General features: G+C 43.1%; 1 long non-coding RNA gene across 5 annotated transcripts in view; it reads left to right on the plus strand.

Annotated features, from left to right (window-relative positions):
* Positions 1-11,154, plus strand: part of LOC132351943 (uncharacterized) — a 127,200-nt gene extending 116,046 nt beyond the window's left edge. For all 5 annotated transcript variants that reach the window (XR_009498539.1, XR_009498540.1, XR_009498542.1 and 2 more), the window contains one exon: positions 10,126-11,154. This is a non-coding gene — a long non-coding RNA (uncharacterized LOC132351943). The remainder of the gene's footprint in view (positions 1-10,125) is intronic.
* The last annotated feature ends 16,557 nt before the right edge of the window (positions 11,155-27,711 follow it).

The following is a 27,711-nucleotide window of genomic DNA, read 5'->3' on the forward strand; positions in this document are numbered from 1 at the left end:
CACCACGTCTGTTGTTCCGTCCCCCAGTGGCTTAGCCCCAGCGCACCACGTCTGTTGTTCCGTCCCCCAGTGGCTTAGCCCCAGCGCACCACGTCTGTTGTTCCGTCCCCCAGTGGCTTAGCCCCAGCGCACCACGTCTGTTGTTCCGTCCCCCAGTGGCTTAGCCCCAGCGCACCACGTCTGTTGTTCCGTCCCCCAGTGGCTTAGCCCCAGCGCACCACGTCTGTTGTTCCGTCCCCCAGTGGCTTAGCCCCAGCGCACCACGTCTGTTGTTCCGTCCCCCAGTGGCTTAGCCCCAGCGCACCACGTCTGTTGTTCCGTCCCCCAGTGGCTTAGCCCCAGCGCACCACGTCTGTTGTTCCGTCCCCCAGTGGCTTAGCCCCAGCGCACCACGTCTGTTGTTCCGTCCCCCAGTGGCTTAGCCCCAGCGCACCACGTCTGTTGTTCCGTCCCCCAGTGGCTTAGCCCCAGCGCACCACGTCTGTTGTTCCGTCCCCCAGTGGCTTAGCCCCAGCGCACCACGTCTGTTGTTCCGTCCCCCAGTGGCTTAGCCCCAGCGCACCACGTCTGTTGTTCCGTCCCCCAGTGGCTTAGCCCCAGCGCACCACGTCTGTTGTTCCGTCCCCCAGTGGCTTAGCCCCAGCGCACCACGTCTGTTGTTCCGTCCCCCAGTGGCTTAGCCCCAGCGCACCACGTCTGTTGTTCCGTCCCCCAGTGGCTTAGCCCCAGCGCACCACGTCTGTTGTTCCGTCCCCCAGTGGCTTAGCCCCAGCGCACCACGTCTGTTGTTCCGTCCCCCAGTGGCTTAGCCCCAGCGCACCACGTCTGTTGTTCCGTCCCCCAGTGGCTTAGCCCCAGCGCACCACGTCTGTTGTTCCGTCCCCCAGTGGCTTAGCCCCAGCGCACCACGTCTGTTGTTCCGTCCCCCAGTGGCTTAGCCCCAGCGCACCACGTCTGTTGTTCCGTCCCCCAGTGGCTTAGCCCCAGCGCACCACGTCTGTTGTTCCGTCCCCCAGTGGCTTAGCCCCAGCGCACCACGTCTGTTGTTCCGTCCCCCAGTGGCTTAGCCCCAGCGCACCACGTCTGTTGTTCCGTCCCCCAGTGGCTTAGCCCCAGCGCACCACGTCTGTTGTTCCGTCCCCCAGTGGCTTAGCCCCAGCGCACCACGTCTGTTGTTCCGTCCCCCAGTGGCTTAGCCCCAGCGCACCACGTCTGTTGTTCCGTCCCCCAGTGGCTTAGCCCCAGCGCACCATGTCTGTTGTTCCGTCCCCCAGTGGCTTAGCCCCGTAGCCGTACAGAGCTTCCCACTGGAGGGAGAAAAAACCCATGCTTGCTTGTAGAGGGTGAGCTCGTGAGGTGGGTGCAAACTGCAAATGCATGACCTCCATGTTGCAGGCTCCCTGCGAGGTGGCCTTGCTAGAGTGTGGTGAGGGAAAATTCTTCCAGTGGGCAGTGCACCTGGTCACCCGCTTTAAAATGAAAGAGAAGTGGCCCAGAGTTAGAAATCATGAGAATCCTGGGAAATAGTGAATGGCTTGGCCAACTGGGCAGGGGTCTAGAAGGAAAAAGATTGGAAGACCATGGTTGTGTGTGGATGGACACATGGAGGGGACCTGACGACCTTTGTGTCACACGTTAACACGAGACAAGAGTAGCCTCAGAAGAGACACTAAACAACGGAGCAGACAGAACGCCCCAGCCTCATTGGTAACCACCCTAGTGCTGACGTGAGGAGCCCCTGAATGCAGGGGCCATGGTGACTATGCAAGGGCCCAACAGCATGGACCTACACCCACCAAGACCCATCTGGCTATGGCTGCCATAGGAAGTCTAAACTGCCAGCTCGGAGAAGAAGTATGAGAGCTTCCATCTTCTCCAGAACCCTGCCCTGGATCACTTCCGTTCTATCCCAAAAGGGCCTCAGATTCACCCTTAGAATAGCTTCTTGAAAAATCCGAGAGATTGTTCACTTTGGAAATACTACCATCATACTTAGAATTCTTAAAACTTTTCACCTGCTGAGCTGCTAAACTGGACAGATCCAGTTTTATTATTATTATTTTTTCTTTTCCTTTGTGGTTTATTACAGGATATTGAATACAGTCCTGTGCTATACAATAGGACCGTGTTGTTTATCCATTCTTTATACAATAGTTTGCATCTGCTAATCCCAAACTCCCAATCCATCCCTCCCCCACCTACCCCCTCCCCCTTGGCAACCACAAGTCTGTTCTCTGTGTCTGTGAGTCTGTTTCTGTAAGATCCAGTTTTAGTCCTAGTAGAAATAAGATTTGACTTAAAATTCTTCAGGTTGTCTTTAGACAGTTAATAAACTGGCAATTATTGAAGAAGTCTGTTTTAATAGCACTGAAACAGCATCATAGAACTCTCACGTTGGGAGAGGTGGAGGCCTCATGCAAAGGCCATGGGTGAGAAGTTGATTTCCTTTAAAACTCCACTTCCCCCATCCTTTAAATCAAATGTATCTCAATTACTGTAGGAAAACTCAAAAGCATTAATATTACCTTTCATCAATTCACAGTATCTCATAATAACGGGCGAAAATCTCATAGAATGTACTTCAAAACACCAATTGTGTTTGAGAGAAAAAAACCAAAGTGATCTTTCACAGAAGCCACTGGTCATATAAAAGACCAATTCCATAGCTTGGAAAACGTAAGAACATTCTTTTGTAATGTTCGTAATCCGTCAAGATGTGAATATACAAAAGTCTAGCTTTTGAGAAATCTATTCTTGGCAGGAGAGCAATTTCAACTGGCAAAAGTAATCCTTGAATCAGTTAATGAATTATCTGGAATTTCAGCATCCAGATAAAGCCTTCTTATTTGGGATAAACCTGCTTTGTGGTTCCAAATTTGTAAAACTTTGCCCTGCCCTGTATTTTGAACTTTATCAAAGTGACTGGCAAAAAAAAAAAAAAGTCTCTATAGGATTTTGCCCTAGAGGGACAGCATCTTACAATGATCTCTGGAGGTGTGCTGTCACTACAGCACAGGACAAAAGCTTCTCTGGTTTTCAGTGATAGAAATGATCACGGTGTATACTGTAAGCTGACGGCAGAAGAGGCATCTACATTCCTTCACCCCAGGCAACTAGGCAGAAGAGCTGAACTCTCTGAATGCCTGATAAATAGACTCCAATGGCAAATGGAACTTGAAAGAGAACAGGAATTGCCTCAGGCATCTTTCCAAAGACTGTGCCTTTGGGAGGCCTCTGCTTTTAGAGATTTTGGAAGCAAAATAATCAGTGTTTCTCGTATTGAATTAATAGCTTAAAATTGAATGAAGTCATATCAGGAACTTCCACCTTTGCTTTAGGGAAGACTTAGCTTTGCACTTCCTGCGGTTCCGACACCCTTCTGAAAATCTTGTACACCTGCCTCGCCAGTTCTGCTTCTCAGCAAGTGCTCGGCTCTCTCACTGTGCTGCGTACTGTGCCTGAATTCTCCCTGTCCTAATGCCTCCAAGTCTCTGCTCTGTTGGAAATCCTCCCCTGCCACCCCTGCCTCCTGGTTTTCTATCCATTCTTGAAGATCTAGTTCAAATATCTCTTCCTCGAAGAAACCTTCTCCGATCCCTACAACAGGGATCAGTGTCTCCTTGGAAAGATCACTCACAGCACACAGAATTCTTCACATTCAGTTGTGTTAATGAAACTGAGCAGGACCCTGTGGGGTTCCCGGGCATGGAAGCCTTTCAAAGGGTTGTTAATCAGGGAAGGGAGGGGATGCAGAGATGAGGGAGGAGCGGTCAGGAAACAACAGTGCCGCCTTGGGGCAGGGTCCCGGTCCCCGTGTAAGCGCAACACATAACAATATCTTTAAGGTCTTCTGCAGAACTAACCACCGCCCCGCCCCCCCCCCCCCCCCCCCCCCCGCCCCAACCAATGGAAGACGCTAACTACTTGATGAAGCATTCCTCAGAGAAGATCAGGAGACCACCCGGGGCCAGATTACAGGAATGGGGGTGGGGGGGGTGCCCTGCACACACCCTGCTCCTTATCAGCAACCCCGCCCTTGAACCATCGCTATAAAACTCCTCGCCAGATCCTCTCAGGTTGGGACACATAGTTTCTGGAGGGCACAAGTCCACTGTGTCTCCCTTTGCCTGGCAAAGCAATAAAGCTATTCTTTTCTACTTCACCCAGAACTCTGTCTCTAAGATTCAATTCAGCACCGGTGCACAGAGGCTGAGATTTCGGCATAGGGTTTCGGCTAATGCAAAACCTATTTAGTACAAGTGTATCTCCTTCTCCGAATCACAAGCTGAGGCGGGGACTTGCCTCCCTTTTCCTCCCCTCCCCTCCCCTGCTTTTCACACAGCCTGTGCAGGCCTCTACTTCCTGGATGTCAACACTTAACACAGACTCCTGCCACTGAGGTCTTAACTGTCTGCCTCCCCACCCACCCCACCCTTCAGCAAGACTGTAAGCTTCAGGAGGGGTGGTTGTTCTGGAAGTATCTTGGGAGTCATTGTATCCAGTGTTCAAATCATGTGAGGAGCGTATGACCCACAGAAGGCAATTAATATATATTTGTCGCTGCTTTATCCCTCTGCACTTCCTTTCATAGTGTGATAAAATTAATAATTATTTTTTCATTTGGGTCAAACTGCATTAATTAATAAGCTTTCCCAATCTGTCAAGTGCTTTTGGAAATGAAATAATAGTATTGTTGTCTAAGCCCAGCTCGGTTCCTCTAAAGCAGAGGCCAGGCACTATTATTAATGACTTAAATGCTTTGGAAGATTACCAGATTGTTTCTAGAGTCGAGAGTGAACTTCTGCAGGCACTTGGCCTCTCTTAAATCAGCAAAAGCCACAATGTTGGGTCAAAAGGAAGGTACACAAATGAACACAGGGTACATTTCCAGTGTTGTAACTTTTCCTTTAACAAAAGGATCTCTGGAAGCAATCTGTAACCCAATGTGTATTCCTGTGACTTCTCAACAGGTAACACTAAGGAATTGTAGCAAACTGGAAACTATCATGTGCTAAACTAAGTACATTAGAAATATGTATGATTTATACCTGTGGTTTTCTAATTTTGTAATGTGTAATACAACTGTGAGGATTTGGTACAAGAGTTGGCAAAATGTTTTCATCTAAACACTGTTACATTAACTAACTAGCTGTTCTGCAGGGGAAAATGTAACTTAGGAAAACTTCAGCTGAATGGCATGAATATGCGGAGTTCCAACTCCTTGACCGCAGTGAAACCCTATTACCCAAGTTTAGAAACTGTTTACATAAAATAACACTAAATCTTAGAACTTCTCAGATGTGCAAAACCAAGATTAAACAACAACACGAATGACACAAACCAGGGAAAAGGCTGTTACTCTTCTCTAAAATAGGCCTTTTCATGGAAATAAAATAGGTGATTTTTTTTTTTTTCTGAGTTAAAATTTGGTTCATTTTAAGTTAGGGCTGCTCTTTGTTCACCATTCTCCCAGCTGCTTAACATCTTTGGAATGTTCTTAGAAACCAAAGATCCAGACTTCTTCACTCTAGTGAAAAGAAGATACAAATGCAGAGTGGAGATTTTATGCCCAAGCCCGTATTTGGAATTATGCAGGGGGCGTCCCACACACTCTACTTCCAATTCTTTCATAATCACTTCTGACACTTTCCAAGAGAAGAACAATGAGGTTGAAATGCGGTGAAAGCTGACTGTGTGAATTTATTTAGTTTTACTCACTTGGAATTAGGGCCATTCGGGGAAAATTTACTCTGCGCTGTCACTGAGGAAGAGGAAACACCCTCCTTACCGGCCTGCACAGGCTTTTCTACTTTCATGTCTATCTATCTATCTATTTATTTATTTATTTATGGCTGTGTTGGGTCTTCGTTTCTGTGCGAGGGCTTTCTGTAGTTGCAGCGAGTGGGGGCCACTCTTCATCGCGGTGCGCGGGCCTCTCACTGTCACGGCCTCTCTTGTTGCGGAGCACAGGCTCCAGACGCGCAGGCTCAGTAGTTGTGGCTCACGGGCCCAGTTGCTCAGCGGCATGTGGGATCTTCCCAGACCAGGGCTCGAACCCGTGTCCCCTGCATTGGCAGGCAGATTCTCAACCACTGCGCCACCAGGGAAGCCCTCTACTTTCATATCTATGTCTGGGGCCGTTTTTGCAAACCTTCTCCCTTTTCAACTTTGGAGCCATGATAACTTTTTTGGCTCTGATCTTTAAATAATTTTGTGTCTATTAAAAATGCTCAAATACATCATAACTTGATAAATGTCTTCCTTATCATAGTTGTAGAATAGCAGTTAAGTGTGGGTTCTGGAGTCAAACTTCATGGATCCAAAACCTGATCCCGTTGTTTCCTGGCTGTGTGATCTCTGGCTAGTTACTGAGCCTCTCCAAGCTTCCGGGCACCATCTCTAAAATGGAGATGACAGTTGAACCTCTGTCTCAGGGTTGTTATGAGAATAAATGAGATCATGTTTGTATATAGCTTAGCAGTGTCTGCTAGACAGTGAGTGCTCAAAAAATGGTAGCTATTGTTTATATGTGGGTTACCATTACTGTGCGATCTTCTAATTTTTCAAATTCTATTGGGAATATCACCTTATTTGGCCCTTCATTATAATCATAACTGGGTCATCCTAAGTTATCTCTGCCAGAGAGGTGCTTCAGGCCTCACCTTACCGAGCACTGATATTAATTCATTTCTTTTTAATTTATCAAGGGACTTCCATCAGCTACTAATTTAGCAGAGCCCAGAGTCTCCCTGTGTGTCCTTGAGCTGAGATGTAGAAGATCAAGTATGTAAGTGAGGAACAGATATGAATTGCTTAGCCTGCCAGCTGTTTAACTTCTTGTTTTTCAAAATGGCTCTTAGCAGCAAGCAGGAGACAAGAAAAAGGTTGTTTTACGTTGGAACTTGATTTAATGTGTTCTGGACACAAGACTCTCACTTTCAGCCCCGTCAAGCCTGGAATACATGAGCTACAGCCTGCAGTGGATTCAGTGCACTGTGAGTGGCCTAGAGGTCAAAGGGAATCAGGCGTTAGGGGAAATCTGATCCTGTTGAGGAGTGGCTCCTTCAGGCTGGCTTAAGACGGATGTGCTTGGGCTTCCCTGGTGGCGCAATGGTTAAGAATCTGCCTGCCAATGCACGGGAAACGGGTTCGAGCCCTGGTTCGGGAAGATCCCACATGCCGCGGAGCAACTAAGCCCGTGCGCCACAACTACTGAGCCTGCGCTCTAGAGCCCGCGAGCCACAACTCCTGAGCCCGTGCGCCACAACTACTGAAGCCCAAGCGCGTAGAGCCTGTGCTCCACAACAAGAGAAGCCACCGCAATGAGAAGCCCGTGCGTAGCAACGAAGACCCAACGCAGCAAAAAATAAATATAAGTAAAATAAATTAAAAAAAAAAAAAAAAAAAGGTGGGTGTGCTTGACTTGGTTCCTGACTTGGGAAGCAGGGACAGGGAAGTTAACAGTGGCCCCTCTGGAGCAGGGACAGAAAGGCTTTTCATGACTCCTTTCTCTTAACGTCTGACTTTAGGCAGACTGAAGTGGCCGTAGCTGAGGCCACAGGTCCATTGGCTCCACGCACAGAAAGGCCAACTGCGGTGTGGGAATGCGACACTCAGCTCTGTCAGTGTTCAGACCTACAGGGTCCAGGGCCTGTTTGCTGAGAGTGGAAAGAAAAAGGCTACTTCCACTTTATTTGGGGTGGAAATTGTTCCTCTGCCTTGTTTTGCTCTGTTGCAACTTGTTGAATTTTATTCTAGTTAAGACTCATCAAGGGGTAAAAATCTATAGAATCTGAAAGGATATTTATAACAGAAAGTAATCTAAGGATTATTTTTCTTTTTCTCCACTCTGTCTTTATTCAGAAAAAAAATTACATGCAGTGTGCTTAGGTTTAAACAGATTTTTACAGTTGAACTCATAATTCTGACACTAAATAGTTGTTTTACTTTGGTCCCTTAATATTTCTGGATGTCTGCTTCCTCAGATAAAAAATTGAGGGGCTTGGAATAGATGAGCTATAAAGACCCTGTTAGATTTAAAAACTTTATGGTTCTTCCAGAGGCTTAATTTATAAAGAAATATACACCCCCCCTACCCCAGTCAATCCCAGACAATGGGCTGTTTTTCACAAACATTACTGATATACCATCTATTTTCAGTTTCCTTTGAAATGGAGAACAATGTGACACATTTAAAAGCTAGCTCATGAGAATATTACCCTGCATGTATCAATCCTTCTAGTTAATTCTCTTGATAAGGACCATATGATAGAAACCTTTCTTTGCTGTAAAACTAACAGCAGTCTAGACTATATTTGATAATACTGTACATGCACGCTGTAATAGCTCTGAAAAATGATTTCATATCTGTTGCCAATTCAGTTTGCTTGAGTTGAGAAAAAGAAGAAAATTCACTTTCATGTTCATCTGTCCTGAATGACTGAACAGTTAAAAAGACGTATGGTTTCTCCAGATCATTAGAAACTATAGCTGTTAATTTCAATGTAGATTGCTCTTGTGTTGATGATCCAGAAATGATTGCTATTAAGATAAGAAATTTCTTTTTCAGTTTTAAGAAAATATTCTTCTGTTCACATACATGCTTTCTTAGGATGAATTAAAGGATGTTGACTAGGAAAGACAGGAGACTAACTGAATAATGGAAAGCAGCATTATTTTAATAAATAATTCAGTTCACGGATGTAGTTTCCTAAATTTCATCTATCTAACAGCAATCTGGCTAGTGTCTAACCATTGGCGATGGCTAAAAGAGATAGTAAAAATCTGTTTCCTCAGAGAGGGACAAGGCTGGGACATATTGGGTAAGCGAGGTCAATGGTTCCTCATCTTTATATTCACTTTTAGTAACAAAGCTCCTATTCCTGATTAGGGGCAAACACCAGAGTACATATTTTTAATGATGTGTTAACTTCTAAATGCATAAGTAAAAAAATACCACAAAGTGATGGTACATTAGCCGGTAGACATTCTGCACACAGAGATACTTAAGAGATGCTTTTTAAAAACAAAAAAACCAACCCATCTATACTGATAGTACTTCTCTTAATACTTTCCAATCTCTGATGTCCTTTCTGGGAACATGGCACACATGCGCGCATGCACACGCGCACACACACACACCCCCCTCTTGAGTTGTTGATGGTGGGGAAGGAGGACACACCCTTCAGTGGCAGCAGTGGCAGTGCTGAGGGGGGCTGGGAACCCGAGTCACGGCCGGAGCGCCGCAGGAGCACCGTGTGTGCTGTTCCCTTATCTCCGAGGGCAGCTGCAGAACAAGGTACCCAGGATGGGGGGAGGGCAACACGGGGTGTGAACGGGGGAGCATATCCTCAGCCGCTGCTCAAGGGTGATGCCTCTGTCTCCAGCTCACTTTTGACAGCAGTGATACGGAGAGGGTGTGGAAAGTGAGTGACACGAGAAGAGGACAGTGAGACGGAGGGTGAGGGAGAGAAAATGAGGGAGGGGAGAACGTCTCTCCATGAAGCACGGACGTGGCCTCGGAGAAGGGCGACCAGGCATCCTGGGTTGCCCGTTGTCCTCATATAATTAGAAATAGTGTTCCTTCACTCAAAGTGTCGAATATGGATGACAAATTGTTACCCTAGATACAAGCCCCAAATGCCGGTAGCATAACTGATGACACGTCACCAGTCCTGGGGCTCTGAAGGGTCAACCGACGCAGCCAGGGAAGGAAAACTGCTGAGGATTCGCTGATAACTCGGACAAAAAGGGAGAAAATGTCACTGCGTTTTTCCTGTATATTTCTATGATTTGATGGATAGGCTTCTGGCAGCTTAGCAGCTTGGCTGTGTAGAGGTGTTTTTGTATCAAATATTACAATCTTAAGGTTCCATAAGACTTTCCCCTCATCAAATCTCTCCCACCGTCTCTGTCTGCCTTTTGCTGCTAAGACAGACCCAGTGGTGCTCGTACCCTTGTGTTATCCTTTCCCGTTGAACGTAGGCTGGGATTTTGGAACTTGCTTCTAGCAGGTAGAATGGGGCACGGGTGATGGGATGCCTCTTCCAGGTTAAGTTATAAAAAGACTCTGGATTCATCCTGGTTCTCTCCCTCTCTCTCTCTCTCTCTCTCTCAAACTGGCAGCCACGTCCTGAGCTGCCCTGTGGAGAGACCCACATGGAAAGGAACTGATGTCTCCAGCCACCAGTTACCAGGGACGGAGGTTGCCCATGGCCACATGAGTGAGCGTGGAAGCAGACCCTGCCCCAGTAGAGCCCCAAGATGACAGCAGCCCCAGGTGACACCTTGACTGCAGACTCGTGAGGGACAGAGGCTGGCCCCCAAGCCAAGCCCAGAGTCCTGACCCACAGAAACCGTGAGATGATGTTTTTTAAACTCATATTTTGGAATAATTTATTATGCAGCGATCGATAACTTAGATGGACACCACTTTTGTCCCCTTTCAGGGTTCGTGGATTAGCTTCCCACCGACCACACCCGATTAAAGCAAATCCTATAACTGGGCTATCACTGAACAAGGTTAACCGAATGTCTGCTGCCTAGTAGGAGGGCAGGGAGTCAAGAGTTTCTGAGGGAAACGGCCACAGCGAGAGGGTGTATATGCATCCTGGAGAATGTGCCCAGGGCAGACCTGGCCTTACTCCCGTCCAAAGTCTCTTACAGTTCGTATCGTCTATGGGAAGACTCCATCTAGACCCCTCACGTGCGGCCACTTCCCCTTCGTATGAGCTGCTCTTCAGCGATGGGGCCCTCATCCAGGCTCTCCCCCCGAGACCCCAACCCTTCTAGTCCGTTTCATTTGGGGCGCAGGCCGAGGCCAGGCACGTGGAGCTCTCGCTCTTACTTTGTTTGAAGAGTGATGGTTCCACTTCCTGCTGCTGACTCGCGAAACTTTTGGTTGACTCGTTCCACATTTTACTTTGTAGGTTTGAAAGCACAGCTGATGTCATGGATAAATGAGGCCGCCGTTTCTCTCTGATCAGGGCCCTTATCCGGTTTCATTCACTCTTGAGAAGCAACAAAACCTGGTGGTTCAGAGCTTGGCTCTGGATCTCGACTTCCTGGTTTCAGGTTTTGCTCTCATGTTTACCAGCTGTGTGACCTTGGGCAATCTGCTTCACCTCTCTGTGTACCCGTGTACTCAACCAAACATTGGGTAATAATAACTGCTACTGAGCACTGATGACCATGTATCTCTTATTTATTTATTTTTTAAAAAGTTTATTTATTTTTGGCTGCATTGGGTCTTCATTCCTGCATGTGGGCTTTCTGTAGTTGTGCCGAGCAGGGGCTACTCTTCGTTGCGGTGCGCAGGCTTCTCATTGCGGTGGCTTCTCTTGTTGCGGAGCATGGGCTCTAGGCGCGCGGGCTTCAGTAGTTGCAGAGTGTGGGCTCAGTAGTTGTGGCTCGTGGGCTCTAGAGTGCAGCCTCAGTAGTTGTGGCTCTCGGGCTTAGTTGCTCCGTGGCATGTGGGATCTTCCTGGACCAGGGATGGAACCCGCGTCCCCTGCATTGGCAGGCGGATTCTTAACCACTGGGCCACCAGGGAGGTCCCATGTATCTCTTATTTATAAACACTAGAAATGGTTAGCTATTTTTTTTTTTTAGGAAAGAACTAGAAACTGAGTTTGACTTTTTATTTATTTATTAGGCTGTGCCGGGTCTTAGTTGCGGCATGTGGGATCTAGTTCCCTGACCAGGGATTGAACCCGGGCCCCCTGCACTGGGAGCGTGGAGTCTTATCTACTGGACCACCAGGGAAGTCCCAAGAGATGGTTAGCTGTTTTACAACGCTGAACAATCAGGAATACATGGGAACAGTCTTGCAGTGCGAGCGTGAGGAAGTTAGCCTGTGCTTACAGGACTGCCTGGCTTTCAGAGAATGCGCTGTGAACCTCAGCTCCTATTATCACAATATCATTTGGCACAAATATAAAGCAATCATTTAAAAATCAAAACATTTTCTTGAGCTCTGACTACTCTCTCCAATTTAAATTTTTGGAAGTTGCCGTGAATTGTGAAGTAACCCATGGACATAGAGTGGATTCTTAGAGAGTGGTTCATGACTCAGGTTCCTCAAAAGAAACAAGCCCTCCCTCTGCAAAGCCTTTGGAAGTCATTTGTATTCAAAGAGTGGGGATAAGTCCTGAATTCTTCCAAGAAAAGAGAAATTGCCTATTTAATGGGTGAAAAGAGAACACTACAGAATCGTTTATGGAACTTTTGAGGAACTGCAATATGTAAAATAAATGAGGCATTGTGGAAAAGTCAGTTCTGTTAGTCAAAGGAAAGTGTGATTTAAGTTTCACTATTTTTTTTTAAAAAAAAATTAATTAATTAATTTTTTATTTTTGGCTGTGTTGGGTCTTCATTGCTGTGGATGGGCTTTCTCTAGTTGCGGTGAGCGGGGGCTACTCTTCGTTGCGGTGCATGAGCTTCTCATTGTCGTGGCCTCCCTTGTTGCAGAGCATGGGCTCTAGGCACGCAGGCCTCAGTAGTTGTGGCGCACGGGCTTACTTGCTCCGCAGCATGTGGGATCTTCCCGGGCTAGGGCTCGAACCCACGTCCCTTGCATTGGCAGGCAGATTCTTAACCACTGCACCACCAGGGAAGCCCCCTAAGTTTCACTATTTTTTATCGAGGAGATGAATCTGGACCCAGTGATGATGCACAGATATCCACAATAACCTCATGTCATACATGCTATTCATAGCAGTAGTTTTCAGTGGACTAAGGACATGTATGTATAGAATGCTTGGTTTATAAGGCCTGGAAATGGATTATCTGTTTTGATAATATATATATTATATAATTATAACATATATTATATACTATATATATAATATATATCATATATTAGATATTAGATATATGTAATATATATATGATAATATATGATATATATGATATGATAATATATTATGATAATATGATAATATATTATAAATATATATTTTGGCCGTGCTGCATAGCTTGCAGGATCTCAGTTCCCTGACCAGGGATTGAACCTGGGCCACGGCAGTGAAAGCCTGGAATCCTAACCACTAGGCCACCAGGGAACTCCTGAGTATATTATATTTTAAAATAATGACAGCAGATCCTAGGCCCTTGAAACTCAAAGTGTGGTCCTTGGACTGCCAGCACTGGCGTCCCCTGGGAGCTTGTCAGAAATGCAGAATATCAGACCCCAAATCAGACCTACTAAATCTGAATCTGCTTTTTAACAAGATCCCCAAAGATCTGTATGCCCATTAAAGTTTTAGAAGCATTTTCTGAGACACATATCAGGTTAAAAGTCAAGTTCTTACGCTGGCCTGGCATAGTGGTAAAAGCATGGAAACTGAAGCTAGCATGCCTAGGTTTAAATCCTGCTTCCACCACCTACAGTCTGAATCAGACAACTTTCTTAACCTCTCAGAGATTCAGTTTTCTCATCTGTAAAATGGGAATGATAACAGCACTACCCTATTGGATTGTTAATTGAATTAACAATTGTAGAATGCTTAGACTGGCATATAGTGCCATATAAGCGTTGTTTAAATACATTTTTCTAAACCTATGTAACAATCAAAAAGTTCTAGAACTTCTTTACACAGTAAATTTATGGACTGATTACCAAGGCCTACCAATTTCTCCACATTCTCGCCATTACAGTGGTCCCTCAGTATCTGCAGGGGATTGGTTCCAGGACCCCTTGCAGACACCAAAATCTGAGGATGCTCAGGTCTCTTATATAAATATCCAGTCAGCCCTCCATACCCTCAAGTTCTGCATCTGTGAGTCAACGGAGGGTTGACTTACTTCCTTACTCCCCCTTCTGGGCTTCCTCTGAGCCTCACACATATTTCTACTCTGTGCTTAGTGCTCTGAAATGTAGCTATCTGTTTATCGCTCTGCCCTCTACACTAACTAGGAGCCCTTGGGAACAAGGACTGTATCTTAGTCTTTTTGGTATCCCTCCAGAGTCTGGCACAAGCATCAACAAATGCTTTTAAAGTGAATGAATAGATGTTTGATCACTTTTTTGTCATCTTTCTCAAGGCCCAGACATTTGTTTTTCTCATGCATTTTTCTCTTCATATCATTTTAACACCATCAATTGATATTTGTGGAGAACCCATTATATGTAGCTGTATATATTTCTTGGTTTACTAAATACATTTTTGCATTATTTATATTTGCAAGTGGTGCCTGGTAGTCCTAATAATGCAAAACCCAGCAGATTTCTATAACATGATTTCTGTAACATGATTAGAGCAGGGAAGATTTTCTGCTCTAAGTTTGGCCCCTGTATCCTTCGCAAACAGCAGGATGTGACTTCATCCAGTCTTAGCCCCTTTGGACGCATAGTATAGCCTATATCACGCACCTAGTTATTTAGACCTAATTAAGGCATACAATCCTATCTTTGAATACTTAAAATACTAGCAAACCAAATACAGCAATATATAACAAGGATTAGACACCATGAGAACTCGGGATTTATTCCAGGAGTGCAAGGTTGGTTTAACATCAGAAAATCAATTAATGAAATACACCATATTAATAGAATAAAAGACAAAAACTACGTGATCACCTCCACAGACACAGAAAAATATTTGACAAAATCTGCCGCTCCTTCATGATAAAAACACTTACCAAATTAGGAACAGAAGGGAAATTCCTTAAACTGATAAATATGCCAAAAACTGTCAACAAGGATCATACTAAATGATGAAAGACTGAATGCTTTACCCTTAAGACTGGGACTAAGGCAAGGATGTCCACTGTCACCACTTCTATTCAAGTTCACAGTGGAGGGTTGTTGAGGTGGGGGAATGGAAGTGATGCTAATGGGCGTAAGGTTGCCGTGCGGCATGTGGGATCTTAGTTCCCCAACCAGGGATCGAACGAACCCGTGCTCCCTGCACTGGAAGCACAGAGTCCTAACCACTGGACCCCCAGGGAAGTCCCAAGGTTTCTTTCTGAGATGATAAAAATGTTCTCAACTCAGATTATGGTGATGGCTGTACACCTCTGTAAATACAGTAAAAACCATTGAACTGTACACTTTCAACAGGTAAACTTTACGTTACGTATACATGAATATAAGGGTTAAAAAGTCATTACAATACATAATGACAAATGACAAATGTTGTAACAGCAGCTGACCTTTTCCTAAGCACTGAAGGTGTCCTGGGCAGTGCAGGAAACTATTTAAATACATTATCTCCATAATCACATAAGAGGTAAATGTTGCTATTACATCTTACTGCGTTTTACAGATAGGGTAGGTGAGGCTTAGAAAGTTTAAGTGATCTGCCGAGGTTACACAGCTGGCAATCGGGGGAGCTGGAATTTGGTCCTAAATACTACCAGGCTACACTGTACAGTGAGATTAAAAGGGAAGAATCTTCCAGACTCTACTGTTACTGAACACATGCTCTGGTCATTAAATATTTATGCCATTACAATCCTGTGGACTTATACAGACCACTTCCCTTGGTATGAAGTGGGGGCCTGGACTCGCAAAAGGGGGCTCGTGTGAGTCATAAACTGTTCCAGAAGTGGGCTCAGCTGAAAGTCAAATTCACACGTGGGGGATCACACAGCCTTTCATTCACCCTACAGCAATGAGAACAGAAGCCCACCCAAATTATCGGCAACACACGCATGCAGGGCAGAAGGATCTTTCTCTCCCTTCAGCTCTCGGGCTTCTCATTGTGGTGGCATCTCTTGCTGTGGAGCACGGGCTCTAGGCACGTGGGCTTCAGTAGTTGTGGCACGCGGGCTCAGTAGTTGTGGCACGTGGGCTCTGTAGTTGTGGCGCACAGGTTTAGTTGCTCCGTGGAATGTGGGATCTTCCTGGACCAGGGCTCGAACCTGTGTCCCCTGCACTGGCAGGCGGATTCTTAACCACTGTGCCACCAGGGAAGTCCGTTGTACATATCTTTCATAAGAGGTAAGGAGTCACAGAAACAATGACATAAAAATTGTGACCGTGCATAAATCAGCCCAGGTACTGAGGACCTGCTCTGTGCCAGCCAGTTAGCTGATGCAGAACAGATTCACAGGGAAGCCAAAGAAGCTCAGATCAGGGTCCCTTACTTTCACGGGGTCACTTGCAAGACCCTTGAAGGCGCTCTGGCAATTTTATATTCTTAATTTTATATTATTATTATTTTTTATTATGAATGTAAAATTTTTATTCTATTTTTTTTGCTACAAACGAGTGTTTATTTAAAAATAATGTTCAGGAATTTATACTCACAGGACATGTTATAGTTAACATCCAAAGACAATCAAAAAATATTTCTTGACGATTTATTATATGCTTAGTACTAAAAAGCTCCTAAATCTGTACAGTGTGGGCATTACAAGATTAGAGAGTTGTTTTTGGCTAATGATTATTATAGAAAAACACTGAGGAAAATTTCAACCATTACAATCAATCAGGTATAATTTTGTATCTCACAAAGGACAGTAGTCGTATTTAGCAATAGCCTCACTTATAAAGTGTACTCACTTCAAGGTTGTATTTTGATGCTGTTTCTTTTCCCTTCTCTTCTTGCAAATAACCAACAAGATACAAACTGCTTCCAATTGACAATCCAAACAAAGGAGGAATCATGGCTAACCATCCAGTCGCTAACATTTGTGAAAGGCAAATTGCAAACTTCCCCAAAAGGAGTAAAGTTGCTCCCTCTGACCACCTTATTCCATGAAAAGAGTGTACTCTGACTTCTAAGATGGATTTTTAAAATTCAGTAGAAAGATTCTGGAGAGTCATTTTATTGATGTATAACATAACATAAGGAAGAGTGGACAACTGTGAATTATTCTTCCAGAAGAGCAGGCCCTGCCCTCAGACTGTATAAGTCTCAGTCCTACAACACCCGTGTCAGCCTCTGCTTGCCCTTGCTTCTATAGAGGGTCTTCTCCCTCTTCCTCTCTCTCATCCCTCCTGTGGAAGCAGAGTTTGCTTACCAAACGCCTCCCTGAGCTCTGAGTGATTTTTGGCATCCAGTTTGCATTTTGATAGAGACATAAATGATACGATAGTCATTTCCTCAGGTTGGAATAATGTACTCAAATTCTCAACATTAAATTTAAAAGGCATAAATGTAGGAAAAAAATCTAGCATCTGAGTTATAAAATAAAAGGTATTCGGTAGGGGAAACTTAGCTAGAGTATCATCTGTGAAGAAAAGAATGAACGTTTTGTTTCTGTAGTGCTAATGAGCTCGTTAGAAAGTTCTGGAGTTAGGAGATGTGGAGTAGCGAGGCAAGCAGAGAGGACCCCACGGTGCTCAGTGCCCATCCGCTGCGTTATCCTATGCGCTGGGAATCCTATTTCAGGAGTGTTAAAGCATAATTTTCAGAAAGGTAAACTCACAAAAATAAAATGAATATGTGTCAAATATTTTATTTAACTCATTAATTAAAATCCACTTAAATGTGTTTTTGACTTATAGAGATTTATATTCTCTGCCAGACAAACCTCATTTGCATTGCCATGAACAGGAATCATTTGCACTGCTATGGGCATACGACATTTGTGTTGTTATCCATTTTCTATAACTTAAACTCTATCCCTGCAGATTTGGAAAATAGCCTCGTCAATCAAGTGAAAGTACTCACCCCTTTGGAATTAGATAAGCCCAGAGGGTCTGGTAACAATGCCCTGAGCTCCAGAAATCACTTTGGCCCTTTTCCAGTACGTGGATCATGTTTCCTATACGAGGGATATTTCCAAAGAGGAGCATGCTTAACAGAGAGTAACTGTGAAAGCAGAAGCTCTTGAAGTCATGCATTATGTGGACAAATGATGGTACAGGGGATATTTTCAGCCTAGCAAACACAAAGACACGTTGTTGACAGTGATTCAAGTTATAAAATACCGAAGAATCGTCATGAAGCAAAAGGTTATCCTTATTCTGTGTAGTTCTGGAGGTCAGAACTAGGGTATAGGAAAAAAACAAAATGACAAACAAACAAACAAAACAACCAAAAACAAACAGGAAGTTACAGCAAGGCAGATCTTAATTCAATATACATGACAGACCTGTTCAGAAGATGCTCATGTGTGGATTCCTCGCCATTGAAAATATTTAAGCAGAGGTTATATAATTTTCTATAGGAATAGCGTGGAGTGAATTTTTACATTTTTAAGAAGCTTGGTCTAGAGCAGTGTTGTCCTATAGAAATATAATGCAGCTCATATGTAATTGTAAATTTTCTTATAGGTGGGTTAAAAATTTTTAAAAAACTGATTAAATTGATTTTAACAGTACACTTTGTTTAACCTGATATTCCAATTCGTTATTATTTCACCATGTAATCAATATAAAAACATTAGTGAAATCTTTTAGTTTTTTTTTTTGTACTATGTTTCTGAAATTCATTGTGAATTTTACACTTAACTACACATCTCAGTTTGGACTAGCCATGTTTCAAATGCTTGATAGCAACTTGTAATTACCTTACTGGACAGCACAGGTCTAAGACCACTGGTTCTCAAACTTTAGCCTGGAGGACTTGTTAAAAAACGATTGCTAGCTGTAGCCTCAGAGGTTCTGATTCGGTGAGTCTGGAGTGAGCCCAGAAATTTGCATTCCTAACAATTTCTCAGGTGATGTGATACTGCTGGTCCAGGACCACACTTTAAAAACCACTGGTTTACACAATGTTCACTGCAGCTCTATTTAAAATAGCCAGGACGTGGAAGCAACCTAAGTGTCCGTCGACAGATGAATGGATAATGAAGATGTGGCACATATATACAATGGAATATTACTCAGCCATAAAAAGAAACGAAACTGAGTTATTTGTAGTGAGGTGGATGGACCTAGAGACTGTCATACAGAGTGAAGTAAGTCAGAAAGAGAAAAACAAATATGGTATGCTAACACATATATATGGAATCTAAAAAAAAAATGGTTCTGAAGAACCTAGGGGCAGGACAGGAATAAAGATGCAGACGTAGAGAATGGACTTGAGGATGGGGGAAGGGTAAGCTGGGACGAAGTGAGAGAGTGGCATGGACTTATATACACTACCGAATGTAAAATAGATAGCTAGTGGGAAGCAGCCACATAGCACAGGGAGATCAGCTCGGTGCTTTGTGTCCACCTAGAGGGGTGGGATAGGGAGAGAGGGAGGGAGACGCAAGAGGGAGGGGATATGGGGATATATATATATATATATATATATATATATATATATATATGTATAGCTGATTTCCTTTGTTATAAAGCAAAAACTAACACACCATCGTAAAGCAATTATACTCCAATAAAGATGTTAAAAAAATATATATATATGGAAATTGAAAGAAAAAAATAATACAGGATACAAGAATATCTGAGATGCATGAAAGAATCTGATAAAATTGATTAAATCCAGTTTATTCTGAAAAATAAATAAATAAAAACCACTGGTTTAGACAAACCTAAGATCTTTACACATAAGGCAAAAAATGCTTCTCTTGATAATGGGTACGAGTGTTGGATATTTGTTTCGTGTTTTTGTGAGATAATGGTGTTTGTTCAGGGAAATTAAGACTTTCAGGGTGGACTCCAAAGGATTCTGCCTTCCTCAGTCTTTGTTAAAGTTTCCTCTATTATATCTTTATCTCATTCTTGAGCACCTAGCGTTTTATTTGCTTTTGACTTCCAACAGAAGGTTACAGATTTTGAGAATGTGTAAACATTAACATAAGAATAAGTCAGAAGTGGAGTTTCACATTGTTGTATTCTTATAAAGGGCATTCAGTGCTGGGACACGATTTTCCAATGTGTTAGACCCCAGAGGCATCAATAGCCCTGTTTTTCTTTTGTAACATACCCATTGGCTATTGAACCCATGAGTTTATCTAAATCTTTCAGAAAACTATAGATTTTTAAAACTATAGCATAATTTTTCAAAACTTGTTAATTGTACAAAATAGACTTTCTTTTAATTTTTCCTAAAATTACATCTTCTAATCTCCAAAAGGAACTTTCTTAATTTTATTATTCCAGAAATTGGCAAATACATCTATAACTAATTTACTGATGCCACATCATTTCCCAACTAGAATGGATCTAGTTATCTCCTTGGGAACTTCATTTAGGGTTTTGCCCATTGGTGCTTATCCAATGGTTTTATCCATCAATATCCATCAGGTATTCCTTTTTCAACTTGTGCTATCAAAACTCATATTTCTTGCACAAGTTTTTTGGTTTGGCCCCTCCAAGATCATCAGTTAGTGTCAAAGCAGTTATGAAAAGGAAAAAAAAGGGAGGAGGAGTTATATTTCCATGTACTGGAAAAGGAGACAGGTCTGGGTAGTCTTGGTAGCCAAGAAGACAAAAGTTTCTTCTTAGTAGATACAAAGAAACACAGACCCTTACAGAGAAACAAAAGTTTCTTCTCCTTAGGAAGTTCTGGAATACAGCAGGAACCACTTTCTCACAGTCATCACAAATGCACATGGTTTCCATCAACTCCAAATACAAATGGGCTTGGATGTGCTCACCGGTCAGGGGCAGCAGGATCTCATCAGGCTTCTGTTACAGAGGGAAGCTTCTCCAAGCTGGGGCAATTCCCAAGGAGGACAAAAATCAATGGTTTTAAAAGATAAAATGTAGAGACTTTCAAAATGTAATAAAATTTTATGAAGCGTTCCATAAAAAAGAACTGATTCAGATGTATTGTGGCTTAGAAACTCTGTGTGAGAATAGGACTTTGACCTTCAAAGTGTGCAGTATATGAAACAATACAGTTCAGTTATTTTTGCCTGGGAGTGTTCTGAATCACTCTTTGCAGACCCAGAATGTTCATTTTAGAGTCAAATTATGGACTTTCCAAAACATTTGTTCTAGGTTATTTTTAAAATGATTAAAATCTGGTCATGTGCATTAGTCAACAAGCATTATTTTGAGTACCTGACTCTTACTAGGTCTTGGGGATTCCAAGACGAATAATATGTAGTCACTGTTTTTTGAGAGCTTATACTCAAGTGCTGGAGAAAGATATGGAAGCAATGATTATGGTGCAAATGCTTCCAGAATAGCACCTGCTTTGGCAAACTGTGGGAGGTGGGGGGAAGCCTACATAGGGAGGAAGAACTTGAGCAGAGTTTTGTAGATAGTCAGGGGCTAAGAAGGGCTGAGGAGGGGGAACAGGAAGATGAACAAGAGGAGTTCTCCATTTGTGTGGAGAAAACACCACCTGCAATGTGAAATACATGGTGTATCTGGGGACCAGAAAGTATCTGGTGTTGTAGGTATAGAAGAGGTTGATTCAACCCAGCTGAGATCAATTCTGTGTGCAGCGCGTGCACGGGAATTTTGAGAGCATAGAAGAGTCAAGATTGAGAGAATCTAGGAGGGGTAACAGCTAATAGGGAATCGGCAACAGTCGTGAGAAATGGTAAGGTCTAATTAGCTAACATCTTGGTACTATACTGTGTACATCGGTAGGGATCTAATGCCTTTTGAATGTCAAATGCCTTTCTGAAAGACAGATTTTAGCTTGTCAGTGATCTGTCAGCAGGTATTTACTGGTTGTCCAACATGCTTCTTGAGTCACAACATTCTATTATTGAAGTAATGGAAGCCATACTATCTTTCAAGTGAGCAGATTGTGTGCATATCCTAATTTCATCACTCATTGTTTCTTTCATTTTGGGGAAGTTATATAAATGCCCTGGGCCTCAGTTTCCTCATCTGTCAAATAGTGGTAATAAAACTTACATCACAGAGTTGTCACAAGGATTAAATGAGTAAATAAGTCCAGTAGTATTTGATTCATACTTGTTGCCCAAACTGTGCTCATTTCCAGCCCTAACTCCTTCCCCTGCTTTGGTGTGAAGTGTGGTTTTCCTGTGTCTGCTTACAGGATTAACATTGATTGGATTTATTTAAATAACATTTAGAATTTTTGGCATCTCTGGTTCACATACTTTGAGCAATCTCACAAATATGCAAATCATAAAGACATTCCTGAATACGAATACAACAATAGTAACATTAATAACAGCAAGATGGACAGTATTCAAACTAAATGATGACAATAATCAAATTAACTCAAAGATAAAATGATCTAAGAAAATAGCCAGGTCATATACACCAAATGTCAGTTTCTTATATTACAACAATAATAATTACACTATTTGAGTGCTTATTAGTGGCAGATACAGTCCGTTTTGCTATAATGTGATACATGTGTTCCTAAAAAACACTGTGCTATGAAAAATTGGCAAAAACAGCCACAGGGCTTCTGGGAAAAATGGGATTAGGGGCACAACACTCAAACCCTTCATCAGTGACACATTTAAAAAAAAACCAAAGGAATGGAATAAAATGGTAGCAGCTTTTACACACTTCAAAGGTTAAGAAATGCATAAATGCTAAAATAAGTGCAGCATTTTAACTTGGAAAAGACCTGATGTTTGCTTGTGGAAGTGTTTGCAGCTTGTGACTTACTGTGACGGGGTGGAAGGAGGGTCACCTGAAGTCTGATGGAGAACTGTCACGTCAGACGTAGCTGGCCGACGTCTGAGTGTGTGCATGTGTGCACATGTGTAGTCCCCGCATGACTCAGGTCAACTGGGTGCAGTTTTTTCTGCTTCTGTCTCATGTTTCTCACAGAAAAGAAAGTGGCCTGAGCAAACAGGGAAGTCTTGGTGTGCTCAAATTGTTCCCTGATATATCAATTGCATTGGAACAAATTTGCATTTTCACAACAAGCATCCTAGTAGAACTGGCTCTTCTAGTTCAGATGCATTATCTATATGAATTTAGGTAATCTTCTCAACACCGCTTTTGGTCTGGTACCATTATTGTCCTCATTTTATTGATGAGGAAAACGAGGCAAAGAGAGCTTAAATGACTTAATCAAGATCAAACTTATTAAGCAACAAAGCCATTATACTAAACACCTTCCAACATAGTGTATTATGCTAAAGATAACAATCCATTTAATAAGATACGTATTTCCACCAGACTTGATAATTCTTTATATCTGATAATTACTGTGTCTCACCTAAATCTCTCATGTTGTAGTTTTAGTCTATTTCTGTTATCTCCTTTGTCAAGTTGGGGACTATCAAGCTATAATGTTGTATGTTACTGCCCCTTAAATAATTAAGGCCCAGTCGAAACTAGTGCAGTCAGTCTGGTTTAGTACCTTGTGTGTACTCAGCACCATGCTAACCTCTTTCTTCCATCATTGAAAATTATGCTAAAAGTGATGGTTAGTGAAGCCCAATCAATGGGGTTCCTACCATAATGTCAACATGTGTGCTCCAATAGCATTAGGAATGTTTATTGCTTTGTGTATTTCATTAGTGTCCCTGGTTCCTCCTCATTACACAAACTCTTTATGAAATAGAAATATTTAATATAAAACACCCTGAAGGCTGTTTTTTGAGGAGTAGCGTGTTAGATGGCTAAGGAGGTACTTAATTTATATCCCACTGAGTGCTGGTTGCAAATGTGAATGGATGAATAACTAATGACACTTTGAATGGGATTTTGTTACAATAGTGGCTAAAACCTGACTCTAAAATTAAACTTTTTTAATTAAAAAAAAGTTTCAGTTTTGTATGGCTCTTTTTCCAAGCTTCCTTTCTTAGCTTCCTTAACCCTTCCATTTTTGACCCTCTTGACTCCAGCTGCCAAGATGGGTCCAGCATACCTCCCTGTTTGCCCAGAGGCAGGATGCACTAGAGATGGAGTATGCATTTAAATTGCTGTCTGGTTCTTAACTGTCTTACAACCCACATTCTCCTGGTTGTGGAGACAGAGCACATTGGCTGAGTTCACCAACTCTGCAGGCAGTCAGTTTGGCAGTTCCGAGCACAGGTTCTAAGAGAGGCAGATCTCAGGTCACCCACCGCCTCTGTCTATGGCCACTGACAATCTCATCTGAACATGGAATGATATTACTAAAGCTCTTATGAGACTTAAAGGAGACAATCTATGGGGAATGCTTGACATAGTGCCTGGGACACAGTGCTGTTTCAATTCTTTATGCTGCATAATTAATCACCCCAAAGCTTAGTGGCTTAAAACAATGATTTATGATTTCTCACAATTCTGTGGGCCAGGAATTCAGGCAGGTCTCAGACAGGCAATCTTTCTGCCCCACACACTGTCGGGTGGAGCCGCTCACCTGGCTGCATTCGGCTGGCGGCTAAGCTGGGCTGGAAGGTCTCAGTCACCTGTGCCTCTGTGCTGCTCCAGGTGTTGTCACATGGCTGGCTTGGGCCTCCTCACAGCATGGCGGGCTTGGGGTGGTAGAGTTTCTTCCATGATGACTGGTTCCTAAGAGCAAAAGAGGAATTGGCCAGCCCTCATAGAGGCGAAGCCCCAAACTGGCCCAGGGTTACTCTACCGCCGTCTACTGGACAAAGCAAGTCACAAAGCCAGCCCTGATTCAAGGGAAGGGGAACCAGCCTCCCCTCTCATGTGCCTACAGGACAGGAATTACAGCAGCCATCTTTGGAGACAACTGTAGTGCCCAGATATTATTTTCCGATGAATTGGCTTTGCCATTTTGTACAACAGGCATAGCACATCTCCTACTGCCAACAGCATGTTGTAGGGCAGAGTGAGGCATCCCAGTTGCTGTGGGAACTGAAGTATGAGTCAGGCCAACAGCCTACTCTAACTTGGCCATTGCATCGTTTCTTCATGTCAAGAGGGCTCAAAACATTTTTTTTTTAAACCTATTTTTTTTGTTGTAAAGGTCTCTGTATCCTTGAGGATAATTTTTTTTTTTTTTTTTGGCCATACCGCTTGGCTTGTGGGATCTTAGTTCCCTGACCAGGGATTGAACCCTGGCCCTCGGCAGTGAAAGCACAGAGTCCTAACCACTGGACTGCCAGGGAATTCCCTCAATACATTTTTAGTATTGTTGTTCTGTCAACAGTATGTACCTGCCTATCATTTACTTTGTACTTTATTTCATGTCATGAGAGTATTTTGAGACTTAAAAAAAAATCACTAAAACAGAGACATACTATTTAAAGGTGTCATTTTGCCCTTTTACTAACACCTTTTACTAACAGAAAACCTTCTATTACCACAGAAAAAGAAAAACTTGATCAAAAAGTGAACCCAGGCTGGCTTCTATATTCGAGTTTTTGCTGTTTGGTTTTCCTTTTCACTGGAATATCCTTCTTACCTCGCTTCCTTCACCCTTCTGTGGGCAAAAGAACACTTATTTATCTTTTAAGACCCAGCTCACATGTCACTTCCTTTACGAAGCCCCTATTGACACACCTGGCACCAAGTAAACTTGATCACTCCCTTTTCCGTGGTCCCACTGCACCCTGAAAGCTTCTACCTTAGCAATCGTAACTTTTATTGCACTAATATATTGGTAAAGGCTGATCAGGTGGCACGTGGAAGCTAAGTCCTAAGTCCTACCATGAGGGGCTGCAAAGAGAAATGAGAGGAACCTCTTGCCCTAGAGGAGCTCATTGTCTATTGGAGGAGGTTATACAACACGTACTTCAAACACAATCTTCAGTTCAGGGCTAGAGATCTACACAGATTTATTATGAATGCACTTTAACCACTTGAGTGGGCGATTTCCTTTGGTAAAACACTAGGAAGGCTCCCTGCATAAGGTTTTGCCTGTTATAACGATAGATTGTGGAGCCATCAATATAATGGTCTCAGACATCCCAGATTCAGCCTCTGTCATTTTGGTGCTGAAGGGGGCACTGGGCCCCAGACATAACGGGTGTGATCTCAGAGAAGTGAAGAGAACTATGGCCCATGTCTACTGGAGGAGATGGGGGGTTTTCCATGGATAAGGGCTTTCTCATGGTGTGGTGAGGTTGTGAGGATCCCAGTTAGGGCCAGGGCTTCTAAGAAGTTTGCAAGGCAGAGATGAGGGTACTGCTTTAGGCTGTTTAGTTTCCTTACAGGTCAGAGAAGTACTTTTACTTTGAAAAAAAGACACGTGCAAAGAAGCATTTGAGCCAAGGAAGATTACCCTTGAACTCATCTTTACCTGAATGGCTACTGTAACAATCAGCTTTTGCTAGGTTATGCTGCTGTAACAAACAGCCCTGAAACCTCAGTGCCTTATCAAACAAAGGTTTGTTTCTCACTGACATAATAGGTTGACTCTGGGGTGTCTGTGGTTCTGCTCTCTGCATGGTTTTTATTCCAGGATCCAGACTGACTGAAGAAGCAGTGCCTTTCTTGGACTGGGTCATTTTGGGGCAGAGAGACAAATATGGTGGTGGAACCACAGAATAACTCCTAAAGCTTCTATTGGGAAGTGGTGCATGCACTTCTACTGATATTTAATTGGTCAAAGCTGTGAGGTACAATCTCACAGAGAGGGCCAGAGAATGACAGAAAAGATACATATGAACCTTCAAGTTGCGAACTTTCACAGATGCAAATGTACGTTCCATCCATATCAGGCATGAGTGAAATTGCAGCTTGCCCACTGTCTCCTATTGCTGACGATCCTTCAGCTCTATCATCTCCCACCTCCTCTCCCTCCTCCAGCCAGTAACTCTTCCTGCCTGTTCACTTGACACCAGCCCCTGGATGCCAGCTGTTGTACTGTACTACTGTACTTTCCAAGGTACTGTACTGTAAGATTAAAAATGTTTTCTTTATTTTTTGTTTTTGTTTTTTTATGTGTTATTTGCGTGAAAAGTATTATAAACCTATTACAGTACAGTACGATATAGCCGATTGTGTTAGTTGGCTACCTAGGCTAACTCTGTTGGACCAACGAACAAACTGGACTTACGAACGCGGTCTCAGAACGGCACTCGTTCATATGTAGGGGACTTACTGTACAATCTTCCACAGCTACACTGAACCCAAAGACTAAAAGCTGATGATTCTGAAGATAAGAGACCAAGAAGAGGTCAAACAAATTAGGTTGATGAATGCTACTCGAAACAGGCAAAATAAGAGATTAATCTGTTGCAGAAAGAAATATGAAAGAATCAGAACTTGCCTACTAAACAAAGCTTGAAACCTTCAGAAATCAAAATGTATACAGTGAGGAAAATTTTGACATCTATATTGACAAAACAAAAATCAGATTAGCGAACGTAACAACCAGAGAAGCGTCTTACTTCAGACGTGAGCCCACTGAAGCACACATTTTTTGAGTATCGCGGATGGGTTTCGGCAGGTCACAGAAGGCTCTCAGAGAAGAAAATGGATCTATGACAAGCACTTTCATGATTCAGCATCATTGGTCATGCCAGTAATTGTACTCCCTCACTCACTGCTCACCAAAATATCCTACTCGTCTTTTTTGGTGGGCCTCAAATGCTATCTTTTCCCAGAAACCTTCCTGGATCATTCCCTTGTATGTGAATTGCGTCTTCCTTAGATGGTGATGGTACTTGCCTCTCTATTTAACATACTGCCTTTATTACACTTAATTATCTCCTCTCACCTCCTCACTCCCAAGACAACTGTAAATTCTTTAAGGGCAGAAACAGGATTTTATTCATTCTGGGGTCTCCCACAACAGAGTGGTGCACACAAAGGAACACAGTTCATTGTTGGTGAAGTTCAGAAATTGACGATCTGGTTCGAAGCTACTTGACATGCAAATATTAGTTCCATCCTTGAGGTGTTCCTAGAGCATAAGGTGCGCACAAGAAGAAGGTTAATGATTGTTTATGACGACTCTAGGGCCCAAACTCACCAGTACAGTAAGAAAGCCTTGGGAAGGTAGATAAAGGGTGAGA

Source organism: Balaenoptera ricei, chromosome 17 (genome assembly GCF_028023285.1).
Source record: "Balaenoptera ricei isolate mBalRic1 chromosome 17, mBalRic1.hap2, whole genome shotgun sequence".
NCBI classification, from domain to species: domain Eukaryota; kingdom Metazoa; phylum Chordata; class Mammalia; order Artiodactyla; family Balaenopteridae; genus Balaenoptera; species Balaenoptera ricei.